This window comes from Quercus lobata, chromosome 3 (genome assembly GCF_001633185.2).
Source record: "Quercus lobata isolate SW786 chromosome 3, ValleyOak3.0 Primary Assembly, whole genome shotgun sequence".
In the NCBI taxonomy this organism is placed as follows: domain Eukaryota; kingdom Viridiplantae; phylum Streptophyta; class Magnoliopsida; order Fagales; family Fagaceae; genus Quercus; species Quercus lobata.
In genome coordinates, this window is record NC_044906.1 from 23,068,025 (window position 1) to 23,092,191 (window position 24,167).

The 24,167-nt window shown below is 39.7% G+C and overlaps 1 pseudogene; it reads right to left on the bottom strand.

Annotated features, from left to right (window-relative positions):
• Positions 1-5,634: 5,634 nt before the first annotated feature.
• The window catches only part of LOC115980581, a 44,675-nt pseudogene continuing 26,142 nt past the window's right edge, over positions 5,635-24,167 (bottom strand).

Consider the following 24,167-nt stretch of genomic DNA (forward strand, 5'->3'; position numbering starts at 1 on the left):
CCTCAAGCAAACCCAGATCCAATGGCCATGCTCCCCGTCGACGAGCTCTTCTCCGACGAAAATCTCGTTCCAAACTGATCCCCAGCCGGTTCCCCCATGCTCGGCCTGCCTGACCGAAAGAGTTGAGCACCCGATTGGCCCCGACCTTCGTGGTGTCGCCGGGCTCGAACAATTTGACTCCGACATCGAGGTTAGAAGCTCCGCCGCCTAGAGCTTCTAGGAGGTAGTTGCAGCCGGTGAAGAAGGTGAGGTTGTCATTGAGATTACAGCGGCTTTGGCGAGCTTCTTCGTCGAAGAGGTATTAAGGGGTGGTGGGGAGTTGGTAGACGTTGCGAACTGGGATCGGGACTTGGATCCCTTGGTATGGGTCGTAGAATCGGGTCTGGGTATTATTTGGAACAAGCTTTCCGTCGGAGAAGAGCTCTTTGGCAAGGAGCATGGCCACTGGATCTGGGTTTGCTTAAGGTGAGTTTGCTGGGTTCAACTTGCTTGAGATGGGTTTTTCTGAGTTGAGATTTTTTTGTTTGGATGGGTTATGTTGTATTTTTGAATTGATTTGGTACTTTGGGGTTTTAGGATTTGATGATTTTGCTGGGTTTGAGAAAATGATAATTTTGAAATTTTTAATTTTTGGATTTTAATTTATGGGTTTATGTTCTTAGATATGGATTTGTGTTCTTATTCAAAACACACTTAGATCTCAATTCATGTGATTTTTGGTTTTTAATTCTGTTTTTAATTTTTTTTATTTAGTTAAAATTAATAAATTAATTTTTTTTAAATTTAGATGCTGACGTGGCATTTTTTAATGCCAAATAACTTTTTTATTATTATTTTAATAGTCATGTCAGCTTTTAGTATGTTAACAGTGCACTCCGTTTGCCACCTGTGTAATTTCTGTCTCTGATGTAACAACATGGACAAAAACGAGACGCATTTTCTAGGATAGGGACTAAAAGCGATGGAAAAAAAAAGTTAGGAACCAAAGTGGAAATCGCGTGAAAATGTAGAGACGAAAATGTGGTTTTCATCTTTTTTCTTTCATTAAGACTCATGACAGGAAGAAATAACTGGGTAATAACTAATAACTTCATTCAAGTTGGTATTTTTTTTTGTAAGTTTCAGTTAGCTTAATTAGTAAAGTTTTTAATGGTTGAATAAGAAATCTGAGATTCAATTCCTGCCTACACCCAAAACCAGTTGATATCTTGATATGATGATAAAGAACAATCATCAGGAACGAACGTTATAGATTAAAGCTCTCTAAAAAAAAAAAAAATTTGTTGGCATTTCTTAATCGCTATTGTATTATTGTTCCTAGAATTTATAGTTGAGTTATTCTGCCTGTACAATTATTGATAATTTTTTTATTTTTTTTTTAAATTTAAGTTATGCATACTTGTTGGCGAGGTTTATGGTGGATTATAACGTACGTGGTTAATCCACTGAGACAGCTACAGCTACGTAATATATATAATCCACCCTTGCAACTGAACTATTCTCCTCTGAAACACAAAACTCATTCATTATAACGCAAGCCTTAATTAACCGCCATATCCATATCCTCACTGAAGCTCGGCTGCGGTGTCAACTTCCCAGCATCTCCAGCAGCTCCAACGTGTTTGATTGATTTCGGTAATCTTTTAATTCACTTAATATATGCTTTTACATGTGGCTACTCATTGCCTTGTTATTGTAAGTAACTTTCCTGAATATTTGAGTTTGATGCTACTCATTGTATTTTTTTTTTTTGGTTTATTCATACCTGTAATTAGGTCTTTTTACATTCGCGGACCATAAACATTTGGGCTTAATACTAATTGGGCCCGTTTATTTTTATGCCTAAATTTTAGATCCACAACTACTGTTTTTTCTTTTATTTATATATTTTTGTTTTTGGTCACACTTTGTTTGGGAGAGGATGAGGGGAGAGTTAAAAAAAAAAAAAAAAAGATGGGGATTTAATTATATTACATTATTTGGATGAGATTTTATAGGATTTATCCATATTTTTTTTGAATAAACAGTAATACTTATTAGAACACACATAAAATATGGATATAGGTGACATAGATCCATACTTAGTAAAGTATATATACTGTCATATTATACCATATATTACATGTACTTATGTATTTTTTAATTTAACTCCCATTCAAGGTTGTTAAACCCAGACCGGACCGTACGGTCTGACCGGGAAACCCGTGAACCGTTTAGTTTCACGGTAAGTTTAAGGTAAGGAATCATTCCATGCGAAAAAAGCATGGACTCGTCTAGACTGCAGTCCAACTGTCCGGTTCTGTGAACCGTGGCCGGTTCACACGGTTTGAACGGTTGCATTGTTTCAGCCTTAAAACGACGTTGTTCCACCCTTTTTTTTCCCCTCCTATACGGCGTCATTCCACCTTTTTTTTTTTTCTTAACCCTCTCTCAAAAATCACTCTCGGCCTCTTCCAGTCTTCCTCACTCTGAAACCCTCTCTCAAATCTCAATCACTTCGAAACCCTCACTCTCTCAATCACCCTCTCATCTCTGCCTCTATCCCTCGTCGCCGTCGCATTGTCTCAGCTCGGCCCAGATCGTCGTCGTTCCTCACTCTCTCAAAGTCTCAATCACTCTCTCGTCACTGCCTCTCTCCCTCGTCGTCGTCGCACTGTCGCAGCTCAGCCCAGATCACAGCTCACTCTCTCACGCTCATCTTTGCCTCTCTCCCTCGTCGCCATCGCAGCTCATTATTACTTCTACTGCAATGACCAAAAAGGGAAGCTGAAAACTCTTTGCCATGGATGCTACGACTCTACCATTCTCATTTGGGACAATAACTCTAGCACCAGCAAGATTATCATCTCTAAACACTGAACCATCAAAATTTACCTTGAGTTTCGGCCAAGGTGGGGGTTTCCAGATAAGATGAGGTGGAGTCTAGCTGGGTTGATCAGGTGGTCATGGAGGAATGGTTCGGACAAAGGAAGCTCTGGCATTTTGCTTGGATCTATGCTTTATGCTTTGAGTTTCAAGGCTGTTTAGCAGTAAGAACCAAATTAGCATTTAGGGAAGCATGAATCTTCAATAGCACTGCATTCCTACTAAAGCTGAGAGCCATGTGACACCGTTTCATTTAATGAAAGAATGATTTAAGAGAACAACGCCATTTCAGTCTTGGATATTAATTAACTTACAACACATGAGATCCACGCGTACTAACTAACTCTAAGATTACTGTTTCAGTCTCTAATAGTATGTTAGATCTGTAAGTGACTGTAATCCTGTAAATGACTATATAAAAATGAATCTAACATAGTTTCTGAGCTAATATAATCATTTAGATATTTTCTTTTATATTTCCTTATTCCTTCGTTGAATCTCACATGGTAGTAGAGCCTTCAGAATTCTCTTTGGTGGTTGGAATCAAAAAATGCTAGTGATGTTTGGAATACTTTGGAGCAACGATTTGCTTCAACTTCGAGGGCTAATATCTTGAATCTGAAGATTGAACTACAAAATATAAAGAAAGGTACTAACACTATCAATGGATTCTTACAGAGAATCAAAGCTGCAAGAGATCGATTACTAGTAGTTGGTGTTACAGTGGATAACGAAGAGTTACTCTGCATAGTCCTTAGAGGATTGCCTAAGGAGTATGCTCATTTTTATTTTATTTTTTTGCAATTAGGACTTGAAGTTAATCAATTTCATAAGAAAAAACTCTGATTGAAACACTGAAGGAAATTTGCATTCTATGGCAATGTATGCCTCATCAAACCAAAAGCAAAATTTGAATCATTCACTGGCACAGATGTGTTTGAGTTCAGGAGGAATTCAAGGTTGAGCAAGAAATTCACATAACCATGGTAGAGGAGGAAGGTTCATATAGGTAATGCCTCTCTTAGCACTAAATACCATAATTTCCAACTTAGAAATGGGTTACATGTGCCTAGTATTGCTTCTAATCTACTCAGTTCACAAATTATGCTCGTGTAAGAATTGTCATTTTGATGCTATAAATTCCAATGTCAGGATATTCTGACTGGAAAATTTTCAACGAGAGTTTGTATGAAAATGGAGAATATCAAATCTACTTAAAACCCTAAGCATCAACTGCATCTTCATCACCTTCACATCTCAATACATGTCCTGGTTCATCTACCCAATCAGAGAATCAAAATCTGCGACGTTGAGTAAATTCTGTAAATAGGTTTCTTTCCAAAAAGTGGATGCCATGGCATCACAGACTAAAACACCCTAGTGATAAAGTTCTTGCCCCGACAGTTCCTTTTCTTTCAAAATCATGTACTGCAAATAACTCTAATGTGCATTGTAGACACTGCCTTTTCTAAATCTGATTTTTCAGTCTTCTAACCTTTAGAATTAATCCACACTGATGAATGTGGTCCAACTCCAATAAAATTATCAATAGTTTTAAATACTATCTTGTACTTGTTGATTGAAAATCTTCTTGATCATATAATCAAAATTCTTAGATCTGAATTGTGGGGGTGAATTCACTTCTAATGCCTTTAATGACTTTTTCTTTAATCATTGTATTACTTACCAATTATCTTGCCCTCACACACCCCAACAAAATGGAGTGGCTGAAAGGAAACATAGGCATCTTGTTGTGTGTGCTTTGACCATGCTTTCTCACTCAAAATTACCTACCACTTATTGGTCATATGCTATTTCTACTGTTGTGCATCTCATAAACAGACTACCCACTCCTTTCCTTCATAATCTTTCACCTTGGTAGCTCCTCTTTAAGGCCAAACCAGATTTATTACACTTGAAAGTTTTTGGGTGTACTTATTTTCCTCTTCTTAAGCCTTATAATACACACAAATATCAACCTCACACTTCTCCTTGTGTATTTTTAGGTTACCCTCCCTACTCAAAAGGTTACAGATGTCTTGAACCTCACTCTCACTGAATTTATGTTACCATGCAAGTTTTATTTAATCAACATGATTTTTCTGCATTAACACAAGTTTCATCCTCACAATCTAGTGCTCCTCCCTCAAATTCTCCCTCACCTGCTCTTTGGCTTACTTTTTATTGCACTCTTGTTCTCAATCAATTCTTCAGCCCTCTACTCAATCTAATTCCACAGCACAATCCTCTTCTACTCTACCTGACTGAAACCTTCACCTTTACCTACATTTCCACTAGTTTCTGCAGAAACTAGTTCCCAACATGCCTATCCTTCTCCACCAGCCACTTCTGCACCAGATATTTCCCCACTAGAACCTTCTCATATTACATCCTTATCTGGCACATACACACATCCTACAGTAACTGGATTACTATACCACATAACCTCCCTCATATAAAATTGCAGCCCAATTCCCACATTGGTTTACACCTGCGAATGAAGAATATGATGCCCTTATGACATGGCCTAAGCAATTATCTTCTTGCATTCATTCGTTTTAGCAAATATTCGCATAAATATTTTCTGAACTTTCTTAATATGGGGGATTGATAAAGAAAATAGAATTGATAAAATTTGGCATATGATCAAATTAACTGGCCATTAAAGAGATCCTCATATCAATTTGCATTTTCTAATCATAAGAATTTATAGCTTCAAACAGCTTGGGAAACAAATAGAAATACACAAAATAGATTTAATGCAATGCGTCATCCAATAGAACATCTTTTAATCTCCTGCAACTTCGATAAGGCTTCTCTCATAGGAAAACGTTCTTTCAATGAATTAGCAGCACAAGACAGTCCAACTCTCACCATAGAAGCCACACACTTGTCACCTCTGAAAGCAATGTTGTTTTTGTTCTTGCTGCTACTATCTTCACTTAGTATTGCTGCTTTATGAAAAAATATTCATTATCCTTGAAAAGCCTTGGATCAGCAATATCCAATATTTTACTCTCATGCACTTCGGAGATGAACTTGTTTATGCTTAAACCTTCCTGGAAAATCCCATCTGTGGGCTTCTTGGCAATGATCATCTCAAGTAGCAGTATCCCAAAACTATTAGACATCCCCATTGGTTGAAGCCTTTCCACCGAAGCCATACTCTACAACAGAATTTCAGGATATTATTATCAAGTATTTCCAACCAGAAATGATAAAAGCTTTAGGAAAGCATGTAGAAACATAGGGTGTTACCTCCCCCCTCAATCCAAATGGGCCCTAAATCCTTTTAAATTTCATAAAGTAAGATCCACAACATACTTGGAGCAATATAACCAATTGAGCCTTTTAGTCCAATTGTGCTACTCCCATTCTGTGATGAATCATGGGAGAGAAACCTTGCTAACCCAAAATCTCCTACATGAACAATCATATCTTCATCTAAAAGCACATTTCTAGGTTTCAAGTTGCAATGGACTACAGGTAGGTCACAATCATGATGTAGGTAGCCTAATGCAGAAGCTACATCAATGGCAATATTCAGTCTCTGGGTCAAGGTCAGAGTTGATCCACACTCAACATCCTCTGGGTACAACCACTTATCCAAGTTACCATTAGACATGAATTCCATAGCTAAAGCCTTAAATTCAGCTCCTGTGTGATCAATGCTGGAGCAAGAAGTGAAGTCCTTAACAAGGTTCCAATGCCGGATGTTTTTTAGAGCTTCACATTCTACATCAAAACTCTTGGAATCTTTGCTTCGTGTCAAGTCAAGAACCTTCACTGCAACTGTGGTGTGGATTCCATTTTCACCAGTACTGAAAACAGCTCTATACGCAGACCCAAAAGCACCCCTCCCTATCAAATTTTTTGTGTCAAACTTTGTTGCAATCTGGGTTTCAGAGTAAGAAAGCCTTGGTGGTAAACCCTTCAGTTCAAATGATGAACTTCAATTTTTTATTGTCTCTCTCTTCTTTTGGGTGATCACTGCACATACTGAACATAATGCACATACAAGCACAATGAAAGAAGAGGTTGGAATAATGACTTTGAGCACTAAATCTGAATTCGACTTTGTTATTGTGACACAAGTAGTGACTCTTAGCTTTTCTACAGTCTCATGGTCAAATGCGCCGAGCTGATTGTTTCCCTGGAGAGAATCCCAACTGATGTTGGCAAAGACACCATTTTTCGGTACTTCTCCTTCCAAGCTATTGAAAGACAAATTTAACATCTTCAAATCAATAAGGTTCTCCAATTCTGTAGGGATTAGGCCAGAGAGATTGTTGGAAAAAAATATCCAAGCTCTCCAGCTCTGTTAGATTTTCCCGTGACTTTGGTATTGAGTCAGTTATCTTGTTTCTTGCAATGTTGTGATGTTGGTTATTGCAGGAATATTTCCGAAGAGCTGGTTTCCAGAAATGTCCATGATGTCAAACTATCTCAAATGGCCAAATTTGTTGGGCAGAGAATTGCTTAAAGTGTTATTTGCCAACAGCAAAAATTTTAGCTGGGAAGCTAAAAAAATTTGCTTTGGAATGCTTCCATTGAGTGCTGTCCTTGCTAGAACAAGCATCTCTAATCGCTCGCATGTTGCTATACTCATGGGAATTCTACTAGATAATCGATTGTCTGTCATGTCAAGCTCATATAGCCGCGTAAAATTGCTAAAGATATCCTGAATTTCTCCAGAGAACAAGTTGTCAGTAACCATAAGTCTTTCTAGTTTCTGAAGTTTTCCAATGAAGTTTGGTATTTTGCCTTTGAAAAAAACTTTTCTCAGTTGATAGGTACACAAGGTTTTGATACTTTTCCAATAATGTTGGAGATTGACAGAGAGATTTGCAACAGAAGGGGGAAGTTCATCAGCTAATTGGTTAGAATTCAGATGGATTTCTGTTAGCAGGGTACAGTTTGTAAGGGAATCAAATACTTGGTAATTGAGCTTTGTTGTAGAAGATAAACTGTTCCCACCAAGGAGTAACTGGACAAGGTGTTTCAAGTCACCAAGTAAAGGAGGCTTGCGTAAATTTTTCTTCTCACGACTGGTGAGCTTTCTCTCCCACAACTGGTGAGGCTTATTCCTTCTCACTATAGGTGAGTACGTTCCTTTTCTTTTTCTTAACTATCTCAGTAAACAGTTTTCCATTAAACTGGACAATCAAACTCTCTTCTGGGGTAGCATGGACATGGATTTTATTGAACGGATACAGAATATCACTCTGACTGAGGAAGAAGGGGAGGTGATTAAGGTTGGAGGAACACACAGAGACAAAATACTTGAGGAATGTTCGCTCAATCTACTTGGACACTTTCCAACAACACGCTCTTACTACCAAGGTGCTGCTAAATCCTTAATTAGGTCGGTGTGGAAGATGGGACCTGATCTGAAGATTGTTGATGTGGGAGGTGGTCTGTTCCAATTTAAGTTTGCACTAGAAAGTCAGCTGAAGTGGGTAATCCATAACGGCCCGTGGAGTTTTGAAAATCATCCTCTAGTCCTACGGAGATGGGAGAGAGGCATGACGGCCAGTACAGTTACATTCATCTCTATCCCACTGTGGGTTCAAGTGTGGGGATTACCATTTGATTTAATTTTTGAGGAAGCTTGTAGGGACATCGGTGGTGGACTGGGGAAAGTGGTGGAGATAGACACAAAGGCTCTTTCATCTGAACAGGCCCGTTTTGTTAGGGTGAGGGTCGAAATTCCTCTTAATAAACCACTACGACGGAGTGGAGTAGTAGCAAACCCCGAAGGAGATAAGGTTCGCGTCAGTTTCAAGTACGAGTGCTTGGTTGGGTTCTGCTATCAGTGTGGGAAAATAGGCCATGAAGCAAAAGAATGCTCCTGCCCAAGGGACCAAAACCAGCGTGGATACCCCTACGGAGAGTGGCTGAAGGCTGGTTTCAAGTGGCCTGCAAAAATCTCAGATAGAAGGGAAGAGCAACCACCATACAGAGACTTTGGTTATGACGGCATTCACGGCACCAGGTCTCCATCTCGCACCACACAGCCACCTTCGTCTGGCGCTGGTAGTGATCTAGCTGGCACCGAGTGTAGTCAAGGATACGTTACAAACATTTCTAAACCGTTGGGTGCGGTAATTAAGGAGAAGGAAAGTCATGTGGGCACAACAGTCTTAATGGACACTTTAATATCGGGATTTACCTCACCCCAAAAGGAAATCGATCTCTCTCATAATGAGGGAGACGTTAGCATGACAGCAATTAGTCCAGAAACTGATCCGGTGAAGACGGTATAGCCATGTGTAACGGACAATCTGATTAGTGTCCCTGTGGGTTACGATTCTGGGGTTTTGAAGCAGTGCACAAACACTAAACAACCCCGTGAGGCAGCACGTGAGTTACATAAAAAACAAGTAGGGCAAATGTGGAAAAGACTAGCCCATAACCCTACCTCCTCCACCTCTGTTTCTTCTGTGGTTCCAATTGCTGTGGGATCAAAGAGAATGTACAAGGACACTGTATCAACTAAGGATGAGAGCTTGGTGGAGGGAAGTTGCAAGAATAGTAAGCGGGGCAGACTTGTGGGAGACAACCATGATACCATTTTTCCAACAGCGGAGGCTGAGGAGTAGCCCTGCCGAGTCCAATGATTCTCTTAAGCTGGAACTGTCGTGGGCTTGGGAACCAAACGGTAGTTGACGTTCTCTCAAATCTAGTGAGGGAAAAAGCTCCTAGTGTTTTGTTTCTGATGGAGACAAAACAATCTGTGGAAGAGATGAGAAAGGTGCAAGCTGATTTACCCTACCGAGGTATGTTGGCTGTCCCAAGTATTCATAGAAGGGGTGGATTGGCTTTGTTATGGAAGGATGATGTTGAGTTGCATGTACAAACTTACTCACCACATCATATTGATGCGTTGATTAAGGAAGAAAATTTGTTTTGGAGATTTACCGGATTCTACGGGTGGCCTGAAGAACAAAGAAAACATGATTCGTGGCAGTTGCTCAGGCACCTTCATGCTAGGAGTCGCATCCATGGTTATGTTGTGGGGATTTCAACGAAATTTTGAGCATGGAGGAAAAACAAGGCCGACTCCCTAGGCCTCTAAGGCCAATGCTAGACTTTAGGGAGGCACTCTTGTTTTGTGGATTAGCAGATTTGGGTTATCAAGGTAATATCTTCACCTGGGATAATGGACGGATGGGCGAGAATTTGGTGCAAGAGAGGTTAGACAGGGCATGTGCAAACATTGAGTGGAAAGCCCTTTTTTCTCATGTCAAGGTTAGCCATCTTCAGGTGTCTTATTCTGATCATGTGCCTATTTTGATACCAACAGCTGAATCACCCAATCTTAGGAGGAATAGAAGGCTGCCAAGGCGATTTGAAGAGAAGTGGGTCGCTCCAAATTGTGAGAGGGTGATCCGTGAGGCTTGGGGGCTGCCTATCCGAAATGGGAGCCCAATGTTTACACTTTTTGAAAAAATCAAGCAATGCCGACATGCTTTGGTGGATTGGAGCAAATTACTTTGGGGAATTCTAAAACAAAACTAGAGGAGAAAAAAGCAGCACTTGAAGAGCTATCAAGGGAGAATAAGGCCGAACATATGCAAAAAATTAGAACATTGAAATCGGAAATTAACAGCATTCTACACAGGATGAACTTTTTTGGCAGCAAAGGTCTCGGTCCATTTGGTTACCTGCAGGAGATAAAAATACTAAATTTTTTCACCAACGGGCTAGCCAACAGCGCCGTAAAAATCATATATCAGGTATCCAAGATGTAGATGGTAGCTGGAAAACATCTCAGGATCAGATAACACAGGTTGCTGAAAGCTATTTCCAGGATCTCTTCACTTCAGAAAATTCCATGAATATGGAGAGTGTACTAGATGTGGTGGACAAGAGGTTTACATCGGAGATGAACACTTCCCTATTACAGCGGTACACAGCTGAAGAAGTCAGACAAGCCCTATTCCAAATGCACCCATCAAAATCCCCGGGCCCTGATGGTATTTCCCCTTTTTTCTTTCAAAAATTTTGGAATATTGTGGGGAGTGATGTAACTGAAGCTATCCTTTCAGTATTAAATTATGGGCATATGTTGTGTAAAATGAATTTCACTCATATAGTTCTTATTCCAAAAAAGAATGATCCTTTGTTGATGGCCGACTATAGACCCATTAGCTTGACTAATGTTGTATCTAGAATTTTATCTAAGGTGATGGCAAACAGATTAAAGCATGTGCTGCCAAATGTTATCTCGGAGGCTCAAAGCGCTTTTGTTCCAAATCGGTTGATCACTGACAACACCACTGTGGCTTATGAATTATTGCACCGGATGAGGAATAAACGGAGAGGCAAGGTGGGACAAATGGCAGTAAAACTGGATATTAGCAAGGCTTATGACAGGGTGGAATGGGGTTTTTTGCGAAGTATAATGTTAAAGCTTGGCCTAGACCACAGATGGGTAAATATGGCTATAGAGACAGTCACTACAGCATCCTATTCAGTCCTTATCAATGGGGAACCGAAGGGTTTTATTACTCCCACAAGGGGAATAAAACAAGGAGACCCGCTATCACCATATTTGTATCTATTATGTGCCAAAGGGTTGTCTGCTTTATTGAGGAAAGCTGAAGAGAGCCGAGCACTCAAGGGTGTACTGTCTAGCCAACAGGGGGTACGTATATCTCACCTTTTATTTGCCGATGATACTATGTTATTTTGCCAAGCCACGGTTGAAGAATGTCAAAGACTGCTAGATATATTGGGCAAATATGAAGCGGCTTCCGGTCAAGCAATAAATAGGCAAAAAACAACATTATTCTTTAGCAAGAATACAAGGCGAGAGGTGAGGAATGACATCCAGCAAATGTTGGGGGCTAGAATAATGTCCGAATGTGAGAAGTATTTGGGCCTCCCAATGCCTAATGGGAAATCAAAGGTGGGGACTTTCAAAGAGCTCCAAGAGAAAATCACAAAGAGAGTCCTAGGGTGGAAGGAGAAATTTATTTCAAAGGCGGGACGTGAAATTCTCATCAAAACAGTGGCACAAGCTATCCCTACATATTCAATGAGTTTATTCAAGCTTCCTAAATCAATATGCGATAATATCAACTCCTTGGTGACTAAATATTGGTGGGGTCAAAACAGGGAGGAGAGGAAAATCCATTGGATAAATTGGGGTAAGTTATGCCCATCAAAGAAGAAGGGAGGAATGGGATTTAGAGACCTCCATGCTTTTAACCTCGCAATGCTCGCCAAGCAAGCATGGCGCTTAATCCACAACAATGGATCGTTGTTCTACATGTTTTATAAGGCAAGGTACTTTCCAAATACCTCCTTCTTGGAAGCTGAGTTGGGCCATAATCCATCATTCGTGTGGCGTTCATTATTGGCTGCTAGGGACATCATCCATGCTGGGTCACGTTGGACAATTGGAAATGGCAGGAGTATCTCCGTGGCATCTAGCTCTTGGCTATCTCACTCACTTGGTTTCTTGAGTACACCCTCACAAGGGATGAAAGTGGCTGAGTTGATAAATAATGACTCACGGCAGTGGGACAGGGGAAAATTATCAGCTACTTTTGATAGAAGAACCTGTGACACCATCCTAGCGCTGCCCCTCAATAACCTAAATTCCCAGGATAAGCTGATTTGGAAAGAAAATAGAGCACGAAAGTTCACGATTTGTTCGGCTTACCAGGTTGCTCTCCGCTTACTACATCCAAACCAAGCTGAGCACTCACTAGTACAAGCCCACGGGTCCACTTGGAGGAAGATATGGAACTTAAATGTGCCACCAAAAGTTCGCAATTTCCTCTGGAGGGCCTGCTCAGGATGTTTACCCACAAGGGAGAATCTCTACAAGAAATGGGTACGAGTCGACGAAAAATGTGAGCTTTGCTGTCACCATTGCGTGACAATTTGTCATGTGTTGTGGGAATGCCCGTTTGCGAGGAACGTCTGGTCTTTGTTCAAAGGTACACTCCAGAAGTGCAGCAATGAAACAGAAGATTTCTTTCTTCTGTTCAGAATGCTGCAGTGGAAGCTTGATCAACTTGACTTGGAGAGGTGGGCAATAACGACGTGGAGTATCTGGAATGCTAGGAATAGGTTCTATTTTAAGCATGTCCAGGCACACCCAAAAGCTATGTTTGACAGTGCAATGGGTTTACTGGAGGAATACCAACGCCTTAATGCAGCGCAACGGGTTTAGGAAAAACTGATATCCATTTATGTATGCAGTCAAGTTTTTTTGTTTTCTTCTTGGGACATCACGGGGTTGGCTTTGCTGATGTTGATGTTCCCCACAATACTAGATGTGGTTTATCTAGTATATACTTGTACCACCCAATTATTTTAATAAATTTCTATCGTCTCTTGCTCAAAAAAAAAAAAAAAAAAAAAAAAAAAGTCACCAAGTAAAGGAATATGCCCAGTGCATTTATTTGAAGAGTTCAATATTTGAAGCATTGGATAAAGAACTTGGTATTGGTCCTTCCAGAAGATTGCATTAGTTTAAAAGAATTAAGCCTTATTAAAAATAAAAAGTTATTGGGTCTTCTCTTATTTACTAAAAACAAAAGTTAGCCCATGTTTCGATTTGATCCAAATGACAAAAGGTGGTCATTTTTTCTTCGCAAAAAACATGGAGTTTGGTATTACTATTAAAAGAAAGGAGCGTGTGGGCTGGTTCAGGTTGGGTCTCATTTTGAACTTCAAAATTGGAAGCCCGACTATATTAAAGTCAATTAACCAACACTTTATTTAAGTTAAAAAGCAGAAGCCCATCTTAGTTTTCTTTTTGTGTTAAAAATTTAAATCCCATGTTTATTGAACCTTTTTTTTTTTTTTTTTTCTTTAAGAAAAAAATATTGAACCATTATTAAGAGCATGCTAAATTTAATAAAGCTTAAAATTTGGTGAAATTGTTTGGTACTTTTTGGAATATTACACATTTCTCTCATTTCAAAATGAACATTACATATAGGTCTCGTTATCATCATATCTAAATTTTACTTTAGATACAAACTAACTGCTACACACACACACTTAATTACACTCTCACCAAGTTCAGACTCATTACTTAACCCAATGTACAACTACAACCTGACATAGAAGGAATTGAATGGCAAGATGGTGTTATTATTTTGGCTCACAGGGCATGTATTATCACATTTAAATTTAATCAATTTGAATGTGTATGTTCTAAACATATATTAATGGGATTGGTGAATACACTTTAAAAAAAGTGCATGACTGTGTGGTGGGGGGGGGGTCCAAATTTTGAAATTTAATGGAAATTGTGGTAATTGGTGAATACATATCCTTGGTCTCATGTTTTATATTCCATTTTATGTTCCACCAATTATGGTAAGCCATTTCTAAAAGAAAAAAATTATGGTAAGCCATGCGTTTGATATTTTTCTATTTTAAACTTTGGTTATTTTATATAAAAAAGTTTAATAAATACATGTCAAATTGTGATTGGTGAAAAATAAAGTGAAATATAAAAAGTGGGGTAGAATATTTGTATTCGGAAGTGGCTGTCCACAGTTTAAATAGCTATTTTTATTTTTTTCAAAAAAAAAAAGAAAAAAAAAAGAAAAAGAGAGAGATCTGAGTTAGGGACTGGGCTACAAGTCACCAACTATGAAATTCGTATGATAACAGTTTAGTTTTTTTTGAGGATAAATGGTAGATTCGTATGATCATAGTTAATACCTTTATTACGCCATTCCCATTCTTATTTCTCTCTCTCAAAAATCCATTCAGAAAAATCTCACTTTAACGCTTACAATTCCTAGTTCATCTTATATTTCTTTCTCTTGTTCTTTTTTAAATCTTTTCAACTGTCTATCCAAATCACTATGCCTTTTCCTCCATCTATTTTTTTTTTTTTCCTTAGTAGTTGAAAGTTCAAATAGTGTAAAAACACCCTTGAACATTTAGACCCCCAATTTACAAATTAACCAATTCAAGCTTTATGTCAAACAACTAGTATGCGGAAAATGAACAAAAGCTATAATATAGAATTGGAAAAACTATCTAAGCCAAATTAAAATCACAACCCACAGCAGATAATAAAAGGCAAAGATAAAAAGGGAAGGAAGATGCAAACACAAAGACAACACGCGATGTGTTATCGAAGAGGAAACCGAAGCCCTCGGCGTAAAACCTCTCCGCCGCCCTCCAAGCGGTAAATAATCCACTAGAAAATGTAGTTGGGATACATGGATAGCAATAGACCCTCCAAACCTAATCTACCCAGTGCACCTAAGCCCTCCAATCTTCTTGCTCCAACGAGGTTGCGCCAAACCTTTTTCTTTTCTAGCTTCCCGGATTCCGCTACTAGACCACAGCATCTACCAATGTAGATTGGTTCCTTCCTAACTGCTTCCCAGAACACCAAACAGCCCTCTCACAGTGATGAATATGGTGAGAACAAGATTTTGGTAAAATGCCTCTCAAGGATTTGACAATGGAGAGGAATAGAGTTGAGGAATTTGAAGAGACTCTAATGTATAGATTGTAGGTGAATCAATCTTGTTTTTGTCTAGGGTTTCTGTAAGGTTGAATTTATTCAACCATCTAATTGGCTTTATTCCGTGCCAAATTTGCTTGTAATTCAGCATTTAGTAACCCTGTATTTAGGTGGGTTTGTTGTAAGGGTAGTGAGTGAGATAGAGTGAAGTTTGCTCAAGAGTGTGCAAGAAAACAGAGACTCGCGGCTTGGCCTCGCGGGTGACTCGCGGTTGCAAGCCGCCAAACGCAGCACACTTGCCAAGCATGCCAGAAGGTGAACAGTCATGCTAGCTGGAGCACTACAGGACAAAACAGGACAACTGGCCATACGGTTATCTCGCGATTGGATCTCGCGACTTAGTCAAGCCGCGAGCCACCCCTGTTTTGTAAATCCTGACGTTTCACATTCCTCTCCCACTCCAGTATAAATACCCCTTTTACCCACAAATGTAAGAGAGCTTGCAGAGAGAATTTTGAGAGAGAAACCCTAAAGAAAAACAAGATTGATTCACCCATAATCTATACATTAGAGTCTCTTCAAATTCCTCAACTCTCTTCCTCTCCATTGTCAAATCCTCGAGAGGTATTTTAGCAAACATTGTTCTCACCATAATCATCACTGTGAGAGAGCTGTTTGGATTTCTGGGAAACAGTTAGGAAGGAACCAATTTTCATTGGTTGATGCTACGGTCTAGTAGCGGAATCCAGGAAGCTAGAAAAGAAAAAGGTTCGGCGCAACCTCGTTGGAGCAAGAAGCTTGGAGAGCTTAGGTGCACTGGGTAGATTAGGCTTGGAGGGTCTATTGCTGTCCATGTATCCCAACTATATTTTCTAGTGGATTGTTTACCGCTTGGAGGGCGGCGGAGAGGTTTTACACCGAGGGCTTCGGTTTCCTCTTCGATAACACATCGTGTGTTGTCTTTGTGTTTGCATCTTCCTTCCTCTTTATCTTTGCCTTTTATTTTCTGCTGTGGATGTGTTTTTAATTGGCTTAGATTGTTTACCAATTCTATATTAAGCTTTTGTTCATGTTCTGCACATTAATTGTTTGATATAAAGCTTGTAGTGGTATTTTGTATATTGGGGGTCTAAATGTTCAAGGGTGTTTATACACATATTTGAACTTTCAATTGGTATCAGAGCAGGTACACTCTTATTGGTTTCAATACCATTGTGTGATCCTTGACTCCCTTTTGAGATGGATCGGTCTCAATCCCTAAATGCACCTCTATATTTTGATGGTAGTAATTATGCTTTTTGGAAGGTTCGCATGAGAGCTTTTCTGTGTTCTATTGATGAATCTGTTTGGGATGCTGTTGAGATTGGTTGGACCAGACCTGAGGCAGCCAAATCCACATGGGATAAGGCAGCACGTGCTGCATCTAATGCTAATAGTAAAGCACTCAATGCTATTTTCTGTGGTGTGTCTCCAGATGAATTTCACAGGATTTCTCACATTACCGTTGCCAAAGAAGCATGGGAGATATTGGAAACCACCTATGAAGGCACGAAGAAAGTGAAAGACACCAAGTTGCAAATGCTGATCACTCGGTTTGAGGAGCTCAAAATGAGTGAGGATGAGTCCTTTGACTCTTTCTATGGGAAGCTAAATGAGGTGGTTGTCAGCAAGTTCAATTTGGGGGAGAAAACGGAGGACTCTAAAATTGTAAGGAAGATCCTTCGATCTTTGCTGGAAAGTTTTCATGCTAAAGTGACAGCGATTGAAGAGAGCAAGGACCTTGATGACATCAAAGTCCAGGAGCTGGTTGGTTTTCTTCAGACTTATGAGATGTCGCTGCCCAATCAACGGAAGAGTAAATCTCTTGCCCTTAAGACCATTAATGAGAAGGTGGAAGATCAAGACTCATCGCGAGAAGATGTGGTTGACAAAGATGTTGCATACCTTGTCAAAAATTTCAGAAAGTTCTTGAAATTCAAAAATAATGGCAAATTTGATGATAAAAGAAAATTCCAAATTTCTGGAAGGGAGAAAAGGGAATTCAAAAAGAAAGATGGAAAAGAATCCCAACCTACACAAGGTGTCACTTGTTTCGAATGTAACGGGCATGGACACTTTAAGAAGGAATGTCCGAACTATTTGAAATCGAAAGGCAAAGTGTATGCCACGACATTGAGTGACTCGGATTCATCTGACTCAGAATCTGAAGAAAGCTGTGATGGAGAAGGGAACTATTCAGCTTTTATGACTATTGCTCATGATGAGTCTTCAGATGAGTTGAATCTGCTTGTACGAGACCTTGGAGAACATAGTGATGATGAATCACTGGGAATTGTTGAAGAATCAGATGCTGAAGAAGATGAAAGCACAGCAAATCTTCAAGAGAATTATAACTCACTTCTGGAGAAGTCGGGTGAGTACACAAGGGTGGCCAAGGCTGCTGTGAGAAAAATGAAGAAGGCAGAGGAGGATTACAAAAGTATCCTAATCCGATATAGGGAGGCCAAATGTGAGATAGAAACACTGAATGGTGAGCTGTTCGAAACTTACACAAAAGTGAGATTTCTTGAGCAAGAGGTTGTGTAAGCAAATGCTAAAATAGAGAGGGTCACCACCAAGAAGCTAGATAATGTTATTTCGTCTCAAAAGAACTTTTCAGACAAATCCGGGTTGGGATATACTGGAGGAAGTAGTTCATCTGGAAATGTCACTAAAGAAGTGAAGTTTGTAAAGGTCAAAGATCCAGTTGTAGTTGACCTTACTGATGAGAAGCTCAAGATGGAGGAGAAGAAAAGTGTGGTGAACCAACGGTTGTTGAATCCCTGTAATCAATCTGTGGGCAGGTCTGAATCTCGTGCCAAGTCACGCCCACGACCACAAAGAGGTCCTAGAGTAACTTATGTGTGTCATTATTGCGGACTTCAAGGGCATACTCGACCAAATTGCCAAAAGCTGAGAGCAAAGAATGGTGCAACTCCTCAAAGGTCAGGAGGACCTAGAAATGATAGAAGAAATTGGGCAGGTGAACAATCTAGAGATCAGAATGGTGATCCCGGAATGATGAACGTGATGAAGATGATTGGTGCATTCACCAACTGCTTGGAAAGCTTCTCACGAAGGTTTGAAAGCCCTAACTCCCGTACCCAATCCTATAAGGAAATCACCCCAAACGCAAGTGACGTGTGGGTCAAAAAGGGCACTCATGCATAAGCATTACAACATGTCCATGCATTAATACTTCCTATGCTTTGTGACGATGTTTGTTTGTTTGCTTGGTGTTTTTGCTGTTGGTTGTTTGCTTGTCTACTTGTGCATACTTTTATTTTATTTCGTTTCTGATCAATCTTTTTCTTCTAGTGTCAAAAATCCAAAAATCACATAAAAATTAGAAAATCAAAAAGTTTGATTGACATTGTCGAGTTTTTGTCTCAAAACCTGTTTTGCCTTGTACCTTTGTGCTAATGGCTTTGTGCATTTTCGAGCATTGCTTGTTTCTTTGCACTCATATCTCAGTGGGAGAAATCTTGAAATCTATGTGATTGTTGTAAATAGATCTTCAAACTTGTCATGAATGATTAGTGAATGGTTATGTTGATCTTGAGACATGCATAGACTTGTGTCTATATATCTTCCCACTATTTATTTTTGTTTTTGCTAAAAAGAGCTCACCAAATGTAAATCTCCAAATGAAAAGAGATATTGAGCTGCAAAAGCCTGTCGCACATTCTAGTATTCTACTAGGAAAAAGGGTAAGCGACCTTATATTAAAGAAAATGTTTATTCAAAAAGCCAAAGGCTTGTTCATTAAAGTGAAATATCAAATATCACTCTCACAATGAGAGGTGATTGCCTCAAAAGATCAAAAAGATCAAATGTTATGATTAAAAGTGGAGTCAAATGTAAAGTTCCAAGTTATGTTATCAAGTTTTGTGGGAGGTCATATATACATATTTCTATAATTGAGATGGGTCACATGATTTAGTGCTAATTGTGTATGTCTTGGTTGAATTGATCATTGAATCTTTACATTAGACTAAGGACTATCTCGTTGTTGATATCCACACACAACACACAAGTTTATGTTCAATAAATGCCATATTCATTTGTGTGATTGTACTTGATGAAATGTGTTTTCACATGCTCAATCTTTGTTAATTCAAGCACAAAAAGATTTTTGAGTGTTTTAGGTGTTTTTGGAAAGTATTTTGTTTGAAAATTTTGAAAATTTCAAAAATCCAGTTTTGCCCTGTTTTGGCGACTCAGTTGCAGGTAAGTCAAGTCGCGAGCCTCAGTCGCATCTTCGCGGGTCATTTTTGGCGACTTGTTCGCGAGTGGAAGGTCCAGTCGCTAGGGTTACTCAGAGATTTTCGCGGCTCAGCTCGCGACTCACTCGCGGGTAGACCTTCCAGTCGCGAAAAACACTTAGAAAATTTTTCAAATTTTTGTCCTTGAGTGTGTTGGCGGCTTGAACTGGCGACTTTGTGGCGACTCACTCAAGTCGCAAAAAACGCGTGTTTGGCTAAGATCGGGGCAGTTTTTAAATCTTTTTCAGTTTTCCCTCGAACTTTTGTGACTGTTCATCTTCTCTCTAAACTATCTCCTTTCCAAACACTCCGGGTATCCATTTTCAAATCTCATTGGTGCTTCATTTCTTATCCAAATCATCAAGAAAAGTTATGGGTCTTGTTTTCTTAATCTCATTTCCCTGTTTCATAGATGTTTCTACTACCATTTGGATTGTTATTGTGTTCGAAACATTCCTCTCTTTGTGTTTTGGGTATGGCTTGTTATGATTGTTGTTGTTTTCATCCGTTTTCATGTTGAGTGGTCACAATGTGTTTTTTCATTGTTCTGATATTTGCCTGGTGTTGATTCTGAAAATCTTTTGTTAAATGGGTTTGGTATTTATATGACTTGCTCATTTCACTTGTTTATGTGTTGATGTTGGTTTACGGCATTGGTTTACTGTGCTTCTATGTTAACATAAGGTGTGGGTGCTGGCATCTTGAAAGTATTCCTTTACAAATTTTTTTTTTTAATGTTGTGTTTCACAGTCATGTGCTCTAGTTTGGGTGTTCTGTTACTTCATTTTGAAATTTTTTTTTCCATGTTCATATCTTATGTGGCATGTTTTATGATATCTACTATTAATGTTCGAATGTTGTATTTGTTTGCATATCATGGTCATGGTAAACTGTCTCATTGACAGTTCTGTTTGAATTTGTCTCTTTATGCCTTTTTGCGCTATTTCCATTTTGCTGCACCTGTCATATTGTGCTCCTTAGTTTCGATGGAAGTTTGGTTGGGTCTGCACTATCATCAGTTTGTATTTATGTATTGAAAACTCTGTTTCTCTCTTCTATTTGCATCGAATCGTGTTGATATTTATCTTGTGTGGTACTGTTGTTGGTTCTTTGCTGTGGGCTTATTCTCTTGCAGATGTCTCGTCGATCTTCCAAGGGTAAAGACATTGTTGCTGACGATCCAGCAACACCAGTTGCTAAAAGGACTCGACTATCATCACAGGCATCTCAAGACCCCAATGAGGAGAGGTTTAGAACTCTGTTTACCTCACACATCTACTCAAACATCTTTGACAAGTCAACTCCTATAGTGGAACGGGTGGTGGAGTTTAACACCTTAGGGACCACTTTTATCCCTCGAATCTTTGAGAAACGAGATTGGGCAAACTTGTTCGGGAACTTTGATGATCCAATGGATGAGCTGGTCAAGGAATGCTTCTCTAATGCAACTGATCTTGGAGCTGAACTTATTTTCTAGGTCAGAGGAAAAGAGTTTGGCATTTCCCCAAACTCCATCACAGATCTCCTCGGCATCACCAGACCTCAGAATGTGGATCTAACTCCTTACGATGATCGAACTCCAGAGGTTGAAGAAATTCTACAAATCCTAGGATCCGATCATGAAGTATCCAATACAGGAACATCCATCAACACCACAAAGTTTGCACCAGAGCTGACCACACTGAAGTTGATCATGTTCACCAATCTCTACCCACTGTCCAACACTACATTCATCAATCTTGGGAGAGCTCTATTCCTTTGTGATCTTATTACAGGAGCCCCCATTGATATATGTGCTCACATCTATTACACCTTGAGGAAGACCGTGGTTCGAATTGCAGCTCGAGGAATCATTCCATTTTGCAGTCTCATCATGAAGCTCATTCTTCGTGAAGGCATTGTTCCTCCTACAGATGGAAAAATGTTAACCCGTCAGCGTCCTATTTCCATGTACACTCTTCAAGCTAGCAGAAGTCACTCCTCTAAAACACCAAAGAGTGCACACATCTCTCCGGTTACTCCATCTGCCCCTGAGTCAGAGACACCTGCACATACCACATCTACTTCGCATGCTGCTCCTGAAGTTCCACAAGCTAGTACCCCGCAAGCACAGACTGCTTCTCATACTGATAGAGTGGGCAGTTTACTTGAGCATATTCAGAAACGCATTGATGAGATTGTGGCACTTCTCTACTCCACAAACAACCATGTCCAAATGCGTCTTGAGACTATGGAGAATCAGCTAGACGCTATTCAACAAAAGTTGGACGACAGCCTTTAGCTATTCGTGCCAAAAAGGGGGAGAGCATTCAGTAAGGGGGAGAAAGTTCAAAGGGAAGTGTGCATAGTGATAGGGGGAGTACACACATACTTTTGTCATACTTTTGTTTTAAGTCTTATCCTCTAAACTTATAGGTTTATGTTTTTGGACTATTTTAGTGTTTATATGGTTTTGATACACTGTGGTTTTGGTGTATAGTTGTTTCTAACTCATAACTTATACTCTTGGTTTAATCTTTTATATATCTTGATGATGATATTCAGGATGTATTGTAGTTTGTACCCATGTGCTTAAGTAAGCTTTTAGGGTTAATGTTTTATGCATTTGTAGGCTTTATGGTATGTACCTTGCTTAATGCAGCCTTTTTTTGCTATGTTGAAATCAGTACTTTAATCTAAATGTCTTGCATTTTGATTTATGTACTGTCACTCTTGTGCCCTTGTAGGATTGTTCCTAGATGCATATACTTAGTGTATTATGCATTGGTTGAGTGTTGAGCATACAAGTATCTTGCCTTGTGCTTGTTAACTTGTATGTCCTTGTATTCATTCCAAGTGTGAATGAGCACTGTGATCACTACCTTGTGGTGTTCACTTGGTTGATCAAGCCATGGTTTGTTTCTTAACTCCATCTTTGCTTGATCACATATTGCATGTTTCATATGCATTTCACGATTTTCTGCTTAACAATGATCATGGTGTATTGTTGTGTTTCAGGAGTCTTATGTTCATATGATTCAAGTGTTTCACAGCTTCTAGAGTTAGGTGTGAGTGAGTTTTGTTCAACTGTTCCCAACTCACATGTTAAGTCTAGAGTCTGTTTTAGGGTTTTGTCACGGAATAGCCAAAGGGGGAGATTGTAAGGTTGAATTTATTCAACCATCTAATTGGCTTTATTCTGTGCCAAATTTGCTTGTAATTCAGCATTTAGTAACCCTGTATTTAGGTGGGTTTGTTGTAAGGGTAGTGAGTGAGATAGAGTGAAGTTTGCTCAAGAGTGTGCAAGAAAACAATGACTCGCGGCTTGGCCTCGCGGGTGACTCGCTGCTGCAAGCCGCCAAACGCAGCACACGTGCCAAGCATGCCAGAAGGTGAACAGTCATGCTAGCTGGAGCACTACAGGACAAAACAGGACAACTGACCATACGGTTATCTCGCGACTGGATCTCGCGACTTAGTCAAGCCGCGAGGTCAAGCCGCGAGCCACCCCTGTTTTGTAAATCCTGACGTTTCACATTCCTCTCCCACTCCAGTATAAATACCCCTTTTACCCACAAATGTAAGAGAGCTTCCAGAGAGAATTTTGAGAGAGAAACCCTAAAGAAAAACAAGATTGATTCACCCACAATCTATACATTAGAGTCTCTTCAAATTCCTCAACTCTCTTCCTCTCCATTGTCAAATCCTCGAGAGGCATTTTAGCAAACATTGTTCTCACCATAATCATCACTGTGAAAGAGCTGTTTGGATTTCTGGGAAACAATTAGGAAGGAACCAATCATCATTGGTTGATGCTACGGTCTAGTAGCGGAATCCGGGAAGCTAGAAAAGAAAAAGGTTCGGCGCAACCTCGTTGGAGCAAGAAGCTTGGAGGGCTTAGGTGCACTGGGTAGATTAGGCTTGGAGGGTCTATTGCTGTCCATGTATCCCAACTATATTTTCTAGTGGATTGTTTACCGCTTGGAGGGCGGCGGAGAGGTTTTACGTCGAGGGCTTCGGTTTCCTCTTCGATAACACATCGTGTGTTGTCTTTGTGTTTGCATCTTTCTTCCTCTTTATCTTTGCCTTTTATTTTCTGTTGTGGATGTGTTTTTAATTGGCTTAGATTGTTTACCAATTCTGTATTAAGCTTTTGTTCATGTTCCGCACATTAATTGTTTGATATAAAGCTTGTATTGGTATTTTGTATATTGGGGGTCTAAACGTTCAAGGGTGTTTATACACATATTTGAACTTTCAGTTTCTCTCTCAAAATTCTCTCTAGAAGCTCTCTTTCATATGTGGGTATAAAAGGTATTTATACTGGGGTGAGAGGAGAATGTGAAACGTCAGGTTTTTCAAAACAGGGGTGGCTCGCGGCTTGGCCTCTCGACTTGACTGAGTCGCGAGATCCAGTCGCGAGATAACCGTATGGCCAGTTGTCCTGTTTTGTCCTGTAGTGCTCCAGCTAGCATGACTGTTCACCTTCTGGCATGCTTGGCACGTGTGCTGCATCTAGCGGCTTGCAGCCGCGAGTCACCCGTGAGATCAAGCCGCAAGTC